Source organism: Somniosus microcephalus, unplaced genomic scaffold (assembly GCF_052327205.1).
Source record: "Somniosus microcephalus isolate GS21.2 unplaced genomic scaffold, FLI_Smic_1.0 scaffold628, whole genome shotgun sequence".
Lineage (NCBI taxonomy): Eukaryota > Metazoa > Chordata > Chondrichthyes > Squaliformes > Somniosidae > Somniosus > Somniosus microcephalus.
The window spans coordinates 38098-50310 of record NW_028225815.1 but is presented as its reverse complement, the minus strand read 5'-3'; the positions used below and the strand labels follow the sequence as shown (position 1 = coordinate 50310).

Here is a 12213-nt window from a genome sequence, read left to right as displayed (position 1 = left end):
CAGAAGTTTGAGAGAAAGAACTGTCAAACTCATGAGAAGTACTGCACCCCAAAACACTACTTAAAATTTAAATAAAATTAAAAAAAAATCCCAATCGTTAAATTAAGTATAAATAAGTTTAAAAAAAAATTTAAACAATAATCATTTTTTTGGAATTTTTTTTTTTAAAAAAAGCGTCTAAAACTAAACTTACCTTATTGTAGATTCTTTAAAATAATAAACCTGTGGAAAAAAATTCTAATTTGCACTAAAACACCACTTACCTGTAAAAATAAATACTTACGTGTGCTTTTTACAAGCGTAAAGACCGGAGGCCTTTACACATGCGCAAATCCCCCAAAACAGAGGAAATCCAAGACGCACGTGCTGCCCCCTACAGCGCACGCGCTAGCCTCTTCACCTCTTGGGTTAGAGGAGAGGAAATGTCGGTTTTCAGCGCATGCGCTGTGCATGCTGAAAACCGGCATTTCCTCCGGCCAGACGCGTGAGTACCCCTTCCGTACTCACGCGTTTGGGGAGGAATTACTGCCCCATTAAGTGCGTACTTAGAGATAGAGGACAGGGTAATTTAGGGGAACAAAGTAACTGTAATTAGTGATAGTGCACAGGCTAATTTAGGGGAACACAGTTACTGCATAATTAGAGACATAGGGCAGATTAATTTGGGTTCACACCGTTACTGTGTAATTAGTGATAGAGGACAAGGTAATTTAGGGGAACACAGTTACTGTATAATTAGAGATAGTGGACAGGATCATTTAGGGGAACACAGTAACTGTGTGATTAGTGATAGAGGACAGGGTAATTCAGGGGAACACAGTTACTGTCTAATTAGAGATAGAGCACAGGGTAATTCAAGGGATCAAAGTAACTGTTTAATGAAAGATAGAGGACTGGGTAAATTAGGGGAACACAGTACCTTTGTAATAAGAGATAGAGGACAGGGAACTATAGGGGATCAAAGTAACAGTTTAAAGAAAGATAAGAGGACAGGGCAATTTAGGGGAAGACTGTAAATATGTAATTAGAGATAGAGGGCTCTGTAATTTAGGGGAACACAGTAATTGTGTAATTAGAGATAGAAGACCGTGAAATTTAATGGAACACAGTTAATTTTTTATTAGAGATAGAGGGCAGCGTAATTTAGGGGAACTCAGTAACTGTAATTAAAGATAGAGAACAGGGTGATATAGGGGAATAGGGGAATTGTGTAATTTGTGATAGAGGACAGGGTAATTTTGCGCAACAGAGTGATAATAATTAAAGATAGAGGACAGGATAATATAGGAGAACACAGTGTGAGTAATTAGAGATAGAGAACAGGGTAATTTAGAGGAAAACTAACTATGTATTTAGTGATTGATGACAGGGAAATTTAAGGGAACACAGTTACTGTGTGATTAGAGAGAGAGAACAGGGTAATTTAGGGGAACCCAGTACCAGTGTAATTAGATATAGAGGATAGGGTAATTTAGGGGATCAAAGTAACTATTTAATTAGAGATAGAGGACTGGGTAAATTAGGGGAAAACAGTAACTGTTCAATTAGCGCTAGAGGACGGGGTAATTTAGGGGAACACAGTAACTGTGTAATTAGTGATAGAGTACAGGGCAATTTAGTGCAAAACAGTATGTATAATTAGAGACAGATGACAGGATAACATAGAGGAACACAGTAAATGTAATTAGAGATAGAGGACAGGCTAATTTAGGGGAAAACTAACTATGTAATTAATGATAGAGGACAGTGAAATTTAGCGGAAGACAGTAACTGTGTAATTAGAAATAGCGGACAGGGTAATTTAGGGGAACACAGTAACTGTGTAATTAGTGATGGAGGACAGGGTAATTTAGGGGAAGACAGTAACTGTGTCATTATAAATAGAGGACAGGTTAATTTAGGGGAACCCAGTTACTGTATAATTAGTGATAGAGGACAGGGTAATTTAGGGAAAACAACTTTGTTATTAGTCATAGATGACGGACAATTAGGGGAACACAGTAACTGTTTAATTAGAGGTAGAGGACAGTATAATTTAGTGCATCACAGTACCTATAATTAGATTGAGAGGACAGGGTAATATAGAGGAACACAGTAAGTGTAATTAGAGATAGAGGACAGGTTAATTTAGGGGAACACAGTAACTGCGTAATTAGTGATAGAGGACAGGGGAATTTAGTGGAAAACAAACTACCTTTTTAGTGATAGATGACAGTGAAATTCAGCGGAACACAGTAACTGTGTAATTAGCGATAGAGGACAGGGTAATTTAGGGGAACACTTTAAGTGTGTAATTAGAGAGAGAGGACAGGGTAATTTAGGGGAACACAATAAGTGTGTAATTAGTCATAGAGGACAGGGGAATTTAGGGGAACGCAGTAACTGTGTAATTAGTGATAGAGGACAGGATAATTTCGGGGAACACAGTAACTTTATAATTATAGATATAGGTCAGGGTAATTTAGATGAACACAGTAACTGTGTAATTAGAGATATAGGACAGGGTAATTTAGGGGAAAGCTGCTACTGTGTAATTAGAGAGAGGGGACAGTGTAATTTAGGTGAACACAGTAACTGTGTAATTAGAGATAGAGGGCAGATAATTTAGGGTAAAGCTGCAACTGTGTAATTAGAGAGAGGAGACAGTGTAATTTAGGTGAACACAGTAACTTTCTAATTACAGATAGAGGCCAGGATAATTTAGTGTTACACAGTAACTGTGTAATTACAGATAGAGGACAGGATAATTTAGGTTAAAACTTACGTGTGTAATTAGTGATTGAGGAGAGGGTAATTTAGGGGAAGGCAGTAACTGTGTAATTAGAGATTGAGGACAGTGTAATTTAGTGGAACACAGTAACTGTATAATTAGAGATAGAGGGTTGAAAATCTATGGGAAAAAAGCACCTGTGTAAATTAGTGTTAGAAGACGGCATAATTTAGTGGAAGACAGTTACATTGTTATTAGAGATTGAAGGCAGGGGAATTTAGGGGAACACAGTAACTCTGTAATAAGAGATAGAGCCAGTGTAATTTAGGGGAAATCAGTAACAGTAATTAAAGATAGAGAAGAGAGTATTATAGGGGAACAGGGTAACTGTGTAATTAATGATGGAGGACAGGGTAATTTATTACAACAGAGTAATGATAATTAAAGATAGAGGACAGGATAATATAGAAGAACACAGTAAGTCTAATTAGAGATAGACGACAGGGAAAATTAGGGGAAAACTATCTTTGTAGTTAGTGATTGATGAGAGGGAAAATTAGGGTAATTAGAGATAGAGGACAGGGTAATTTAAGAGAAGACAATAACTGTGTAATTAGAGAGAGAGGAGAGGGAGATTAAGGGGAACACAGTAACTGTTTACTTAGAGATAGAGGACACTGTATGTTAGGGGAGCACAGTAACCGTGTAACTAGAGATAGAGGACGGGGTAATTTAGTGGAACACGGTAACAGTGTAATTAGATATAGAGGACAGGGTAATTTAGCGGATCAAAGTAACTTTTTAATTAGAGATAGCAGACATGGTAATTTAGGGGAACACAGTAACGGTTCAATTTGTGATAGAGGACGGGGTAATTTATTGGAACACAGTATGTATAATTAGAGCCAGACGACAGGATAATATAGGGGAACACAGTAACAGTGTAATTAGAGATAGAGCACAGGGTAATTTAGGGGAGCACATTAACTGTGTAATTAGTGACAGAGGACGGGGTAATTTAGGGGAACACAATAACTGTGTAATTAGATATAGAGGACAGGATAATTTAGGGGATCAAAGTAACTTTTTAATTAGAGATAGCAGACATGGTAATTTAGGGGAACACAGTAATGGTTCAATTTGTAATAGAGGACGGTGGAATTTATTGGAACACGGTATGTATAATTAGAGCCAAAGGACTGGATAATATAGAGGAACACAGTATGTGTAATAAGTGATAGAGCACAGTGTAATTTAGGGGAACACAGTAACTGTGTAATTAGTGACAGAGGATGGGGTAATTTAGGGGAACAATTTAACAGTGCAATAAGAGATAGATGACAGGGTAATTTAGGGGAGCAAAGCAACTGAGTAATTAGAGATAGAGGACAGGATAATTTAGTGCAACACAGTACCTATAATTAGAGAGAGAGGAAAGGGTAATATAGAGCAACACAGTAAGTGTAATTAGAGATAGAGGGCAGGCTAATTTAGGGGAACACAGTAACCGTGTAATTATTGACAGAGGACAGGGCAATTTAGGGGAACACAGTTACTATATAATTATCGATATAGGGCATGGTAATTTACCTGAACACAGTAACTGGGTAAATAGTGATAGAGGACAGGGTAATTTGGGGTAAACAGTAAATGTATAATTAGAGAAATAGGACAGGCTAATTTAGGTGAACACAGTAACGATGTAATTAATGACAGAGGACAGGGTAATTTAGGGGAACACAGTTGCTGTATAATTAGAGGTGCAGGACAGGGCAATTTAGGTGAGCACTGTAACTGTGTAATTAGTGATAGAGGACAGGGTAATTTAGGGGACAATATTAAGCGTGTAATTAGAGATAGAGGATAGGGTAATTTATGGGAACACAATAAATGTAATTAGTGATAGAGGACAGGGTAATTTAGGGGAACACAGGTACATTATAATTAGAGATATAGGACAGGCTAATTTAGGTGAACACTGTAAGAATGTAATTAGTGACAGAGGACAGGGTAATTGAGGTGAACACACTGACTGTGTAATTAGAGATAGAGGGCAGATAATTTAGGGGAAATCAGTAACTGTCTAATTAGATATAGAGCACAGGGTAATTTAGTGGAACACAGTAACTTTGTATTAGAGATAGTGGACAGTGTACTTTAGTGGAACACAATTACTGTGTAATTAGAGATAGAGGACAGGATAATTTAGGGGATCAAAGTAACTTTTTAATTAGAGATAGCAGACATGGTAATTTAGGGGAACACAGTAACGGTTCAATTTGTGATAGAGGATGGGGTAATTTATTGGAACACAGTGGCCTAGAAATTGAGTGGGCTTTGCGCCCATTTTGCGGCGCTAGAGGTCATTGCGCTGGACTTACAGCCGGTTCAGAAATTCCCTGGGGCCCTACCATCGGCGGTAGACCGGTAGCGCTGCGCCGGCACCGATGACGTCATCGGTGTGCGCAGCGTCCCGGTTGCCGTGGTGACGGGCCCCAGCGCCGAAATTGAGTTGCGGCCGCCTCGCCCGTGGCAGCCGCAACTAAGACTCTGGCAACCGAGTCTTACAGGAGTTTGTGCCGGCGCATTAAGGTCGCGCGGCGGCCGGCCGCTTTCCCGCCGGCCGCCTGCCCGCACCTCCCTCCCCGGACTCCTCCACCCACCCCCCGCGGAACAGATGCTTCTGGGCTGCGAGCCCGGCACTTCCCCGAGGTGCCGGGCTCATTTTTGTAAAGATTTTACCGGCCAGCGGGCGGGTGCAGGCAGCTCCTCCTTAACTGAAGGAGGAGGCCTGCACTTCCCGAGCCTGCCGCACTGCATCGGGCGCTGCAGCTCCGGAATAGCGCCGCAATGCGGCAGGTAGCGCCCATTTTCAGGCGCAAACACCCTTCAGTAGCGCCGGCAGCCGTTTGGGCGCGGCGCTACTGAATTTTTGGCGCGCGCAGGGGGACTTAGCGCCGGCGCTAACTTTCCGGCGCTAAAGCTCTGGCGCGGCGCCAACTGAATTTCTAGGCCAGTATGTATAATTAGAGCCAGACGACAGGATAATATAGGGGAACACAGTAACTGTGTATTTAGAGATAGAGGACAGGGTAATTTAGGGGAACACAGTAACAGTGTAATTAGAAATAGAGCATAGGGTAATTTAGGGGAGCACAGTAACTGTGTAATTAGTGACAGAGGACTGGGTAATTTAGGGGAACACAGTAACTTTGTAATTAGAGTTAGAGGTCAGGGCACTATAGGGGATCAAAGTAACTTTTTAATTAGAGATAGAGGACAGGGTAATTTTTGGGAACACAGTTACTTTGTTATTAGAGGTAGAGGGCAGGGTAATTTAGGGGAATACAGTAACTCTGTAATTAGAGATAGAGGTCAGGGTAATTTAGGCGAAATCAGTAATTGTAATTAAAGGTAGAGAACAGGGTAACACAGGGGAACAGGGTAATTGTGTAATTTGTGAGAGAGGACAGGGAAATTTAGTACAGCAGAGTAATGATAATAAAAGATAGAGGACAGGATAATATAGAAGAATAAAGTAAGTGTAATTAGAGATAGAGGACAGGGAAATTTAGGGGAAAACTAACTACGTAGTTACTGATTGATGACAGGGAAAATTATGGGAACACAGTAACTGTGTAATTAGAGAGCGAGGGCAGGGATATTTTGGGGAACACAGTATCTGTGTGATTAGAGATCGAGGACAGGGTAATTTAGGAGAAGACAGTAACTGAGTAATTAGAGAGAGAGGGTAGGGAAGTTAAGGGGAACACGGTGACTGTTTAATTAGAGAAAGCAGACAGGGTAAGTTAGGGGGTCAAAGTAACTCTTTAATTAGAGATAGCAGACAGGGTAATTCAGGGGAACAAAGTAACTGTCCAATTAGTGACAGAGCACAGGTAAATGTATGTGAACACAGTTGCTGTGTAATGAAAGATAGACGACAGTGTCAATTAGGGGAACAGCGTAACTGTGTAATTAGTGATAGGTGACATGGTAACTTAGTGCAAAACAGTGGCCTAGAAATTCGGTTGTGGGTCCGCCAGGGCTTTAGCGTCCGAAATTTTGCGCCGGCGTTAATGCCGCTGCGCCCGACGAAAATTCGGTTGCCCCGGGCCCAGACGGCGGCGGGCGCTAATGGAGGGTTTTTCCGCCTCACTATGGGCGTTCACTGCAGTTTTGAGGCGCTAATCACCCGCTGCGGCACCCGAGGCGGTGCGGCAGGCTGGGGTACTGCAGGCCTCCTCCTTCTGTTAAGGAGGAGCTGCCTGCAGCCGACCGCTGGCCGGTCGATTCACCCGACAAATGAGCCCGGCACCTCGGGGAAGAGCCGGGCTCGCGGGCCGCACACATCAGTGCCGCGGGGGGGTGGTGGAGGAGTCCGGGGAGGGAGGTGTGGGCAGGCGGCCGCCGGGAAAGCGGCCGGCCGCCGCTCCACCTTTATGCGCCGGCGCAAAGGAGTGTAACATCCCTTTCAACAATCGTTGGTTGCGGCTGCCACGGGCGAGGCGGCCGCAACTGAATTTGGGCTTGGGGCCGGGTTAATTAGAAACGAGGTCGAGAATCACAACCATATGGAATGGAATTTGACACGGTAATGCAACTGTTAACTTTGCTTTCTATTTTACTTTTTGATTTGGGATGATGTGATTGATTAAATATCGACTTCTCACGATTGTAGCTGGGTGCAGATGCATCGCATCTGAGTCTGATGGAGTGAAAACCTCTACATGAAGCCTTACTGGTGCCTTATGTATGATTGATCGTCTGATTCCAGTTAAATGAGAATGTGCCTGTTACACAGACTTACTCGAAACTCATAATCACTTCTGCAGAAGCTGGATGGTAGTCGGATTGGCAAAGCCTGGGCTCCACAGAGACATGAAACCAAGTGGAGTTTGGCTTTTACAGAAGCTAAGGATCAAGTGGAACTTTGAAGAGGGTTAAGTGGGCACTTAATCACAATTAATAAATGAAGCTCATTCACAAAGTACTGAAGCTATTGTTAGCGAAAGGTTTTCAATCAGCTAATCTTCAACATTGAAGTGAGGTCACATAGGTATTTTAGCACAAAGTATAAGCAATAGAAATTAATCATACAATTAAAGGTACTAACTACAATCACATCTGCTGATTGTTGGTTGGGGATTCAAACGTGTTGTAATTCTGAACTCAGTTACTTGGACCATTGCGAATGCTTAGACCAAACTGTTACATTTCCACTGCCTCTTCGTATCAATCCTCACAATTTTGCGTTATCTAATCATATAGAAGTAAAAATATAACTCCACATAAGGAAACTTTAATGGTCTCATCTTTTTATCATAACTGATAGTTTTCTTTACTTAAAGAGCACGTTTTCCTTTGGGCTGACCCGTATAATTACCTTAGTTCATTATATTAACATTAATTTCACGCTTGTTCCTTTAATTGCTATTCGACCAAGTGAATACTTTAATTATAACTCTGTCTTTATTTCTGTACTATTTGTACAAATTAACACGCCAAGGCTCCTTCGGCAGCACCTTCCAAATCGACGAACTTTTCCACCTAGAATGACAAGGGCATCAGGCTCAGGGGAACACCACCACCTCCAAGTTCCACTCCAAGTCACACACCATCCTGACTTGGAAGTACATCGCCGTTCCTTCATCATCGCTGGGTCAAAATCTTGGAACTCCCTACCTAACAGCACTGTAGGAATACCTTCACCACATGGACTGCAGTGGTTCAAGAGGGCGGCTCACCAGCACCTTCTCAAGGGCAATTAGGGATGGGCAATAAATGCTGGCCTTGCCAGCGCCCCCACATCCCATGAACAAATACAAAAATTATGATGACAATCCAGATGTTTTCCTTTACATAATTAACAAATTTCCAACACTGTTATCAAATGAGTAAAGTTCTATGAAATATATGAATCAGTTTAAAATTATATGACTTTTATTACATTTATTCTTACTGCATCCTGAATCTGACCATTGCTGTAGGGTGAGCCCTCGCTCATCAGCTCAGTGCTACTTTAAATTAACTGTTTAACAGGCAAAGGATAAAGATTTACATTAATACAACATTAAGATAAACCAATACAGTATAACATTAGCAGACTTCACGACAGTCTGATTATCCCAACCCGTACAGTGCCCTCTGTCGTAGGATTAGAGTATTTCATTCCAGCATTAAACTATATCTCATCAGCAACGTATATCTATCGCGGTCTATTCTTTTGTGCAGATCTCTGCCCATTGGTTTTACACATTAAACTCTCCACAACCACATTAACCTTTTCAAGTAGGGTTGTTTTCAGCATGATTGACCGTTTCTTGGACCTGTTCGCCATAGCATCTTCATCATGAATATCGCAAGCCAGCTGTTTCTTGCACAACACGTCGCCTCTGCACACACAGCGATAGTCTAAGATCATGCAGCGCAATACATCCGACACAAAACAATCCCGCCCTTTCTGTCAATCCGGGTGGGGGGAGGGGCGGATTCTGTAGGTGTTAGATTTCAAGATATGAACTACATTTTTCTCATTATTCAATTTAAGCAAGGACACAACCATCTCAAACGGAAAGCTATCAGTTAACCATCTTAACTAAAATTTCTTGACTTTCACGAGATTGTGCATTGATTCCAGACTAATATCTTTCGACGAGTCGTGGCAAGGTGACTTACGATAAGTAGGGAAGTCATAGCATAGATCGAATGAGACACTTTCCAATAGTTCATGATCAAGAACTAACTGCCATAGATAAAGGAATAAATGGAAGTGATTTAGAACTGCGAGCAGGATAACCCTCTTTACATGGAGTGTTGTGAGGCTGTGGAATTCACAGAGGGATAAATTATCGCCATTTCAAGTTTAAATTTTATATATCAATGAATAAAAATAGGTTGATGGGACGTTGAGATCAGGGGGTTTAAAGTGAATGGAACTATTTTCTCGGGTGCAGTGTAAACGCGGACACGAACTCTTTGGCTAAAATTATCTGTTCCCCTGTTATCAATTCTACAACATTTCGGTGACCAGTTTGGGATTTAAGTAAACATCTGTGAACAAAGATGTCTAGTGTCACATTGACGAGTCAAGTTCCTACTGTCTCCATCATTAGACACTGATCAGGAGCCAGGACTCCGTTCTATTGGTCCAGGAGACAATGTGGGGAGGAGTCTGATGGGGAGACCAGCGCCTGCAACATTCACACCAACATTACAGAATTACAGAAAACCACGATTGTATCACATAGGTTCTACATTAAAGTAACCTTTAACTATTAATTATACTGGGGCGTCTCATTCCAGTAACTACGGTGTAAGCAAGTTAACGCTGACGCCCACAAGTTCTACTCCACTGCTGAAGCTCAATCATAACTGTTCTCTTTGGTTCTTGAGCGGGAAGTGCGCTGTTTTAGCGGGAATCGATCATGTTCATCCGGGGAAAGCAGCAGACATCAAACACAAGGCACAAATTGGAGTAAATGTTCTCTGATGCCTTTTAATTTTCACTACAGCAAACCATAGTATTTGCTCTCTAATTTGGACAAGAATCTTTGTTTTTTTTTTCATTTATTTGCAAATAAATGTCCAAGGAGTTTTCATCAGCTGCATCAGCTCGTTCCTGAATTTAGTTTGTGTAGCTGCATAAATGCACGTGTTTGTACAGGAACTCAAATACATGAGCATATATCCGGTTTCAGCGGCAATATAGGCAGGGGCTGCATAATCGCCTCGGTAATGCGCGGTGCTTATCGGTCCGGTAGTTAAATAAGTAACGGTAGTTGTCAGCCACAACAATACAAAACTGCCCGATACACTGAACAGTAAAATTATGGATTTCCTTCGGCTCTCCATCTCGGGATCGCTCTGATTCTCACTGTTATGCCCCCGTAGTCCCCTGCGGGCTCGACTGGCCACTAAAATACGTCTGGCTGTCAAACAATTAAACAGTAATATCAAAACATAACTAAGCCAAGAAAAACAAATGCTCCGTAGCCAGGAAAACACCACACCGACAGGCGATGAAATAAACTCCGCTCTGGAGCGGCAACCCCAGTGAACATTGTTAATTATTCGCTCAGGTTCAAATGCAAACCAAAACAGGAGGCTCTGTAAACAGATCAGGACAGAGACCGTTGTTATAATCCCGGCCGCAGTTCTCACTGTGCAATACTTGGTTTTAAACCTCTTACAACATATAGCTACAAATCGGTCACATGTGAACGAGACTGTAAACCACACCGACAGATAGAGGGCGACACATTGCAGGTATATAATGAACTTACAGACGGCAGTTAACGACAGGAATGTATGTGGAAAGTAATAACGTAAAATGCGGTTCAATAATACATTGATGATCATGACCAGTAGATCTGCTGTTGCCATGGCCACCATGTAGACAGAGATACATTTGGAAAGGCCGCAGTTTCCTCTGGAGAGAATCACGATTGTCAGTAGGTTCGCTGTAAGAAGGAGCAACAAGAGGTCAGTAACGGGGGCATTCAGATAAATCTCAGATTTTTTCATTAACATAGGCGATGGTGAAGACACTTTATTTAAAGGAATGAAATCACTGAACATTCAATATCGAGGGGCTGAAAACACGCCGTCCGTCCAGCAAACTTCAGTCAAGTATTAAATATAATTACACGGCAATTAATGGAAAGATATAATTCAAATAAAATTCTCAACTCCGATAAAAAACAAGCGTTCAAGTTATAAACAAACGCTGCAGAGAGGAGGGGAGCTCCTTCCAGCGTGGAATTTATTTCGTAAAACGCCTGTTGGATGGAAGTTTCTGCAGTCCGAGTTATTATCAACGTAATGTAGACAGGGAACAACGGCACAAAAGACGTGATTACTATGGGCACTGAGCAACACATTCTTTACTTAGCTATGTGTTGTTGGAGAGGCCGGGGAATCAGCCTCGCCCTCCCTCAGTATAGGGAGGAACATTGAGCACCCGGTGCCCGCGATCCAGCGACCGGAACAGCGCCTCAGCGGTCGCGCGGGCGACTGGGATTGCCGCTGATTTTCACCGACTGATCCCGGTGAATAAATGACTCTGCAGTGTGGACATTCTCGGAATCTGTTACATTAACACTGAGATAGTCAACAGGTATTAGGCAACAGTATACATTGACTTACCGGGAATGCCAAATGCTGCGAGGACATGGTAGTAAATGTCCCGTATCTGTAGAATTATTGGCCGTACCATTGTTTTTAAGATTTGTGTGAATTCTGAGCTACTTTACGGTTCCGGCTTGAGTGTTTCTGAGATCTGTAAATGCTCCCCCTTTATAGATCAATCGGTGCCCCGGTGAGACAATCCGGTTACACAATAATTGGCTTTAGTTACAGTCACTTAACAAACAAGGAGCGATTTTCAACTTCAGTGCGCCCGGGCCGCCAATGGGGAAATTGAACAGCTCAGTCCATGAAACTCCGTCTATTAGCATCCATTAACGGAAAGTAATCCCAGAAGCACTGCACTCTGCGCGTGT

At 42.1% G+C, this 12213-nt stretch overlaps 1 pseudogene; it reads right to left on the bottom strand.

Moving 5' to 3' along the window:
- Positions 1 to 10141: 10141 nt before the first annotated feature.
- LOC147081238 (putative G protein-coupled receptor 139) lies at positions 10142 to 11927 on the bottom strand (annotated as a pseudogene).
- Between the last annotated feature and the right edge of the window lie 286 nt (positions 11928 to 12213).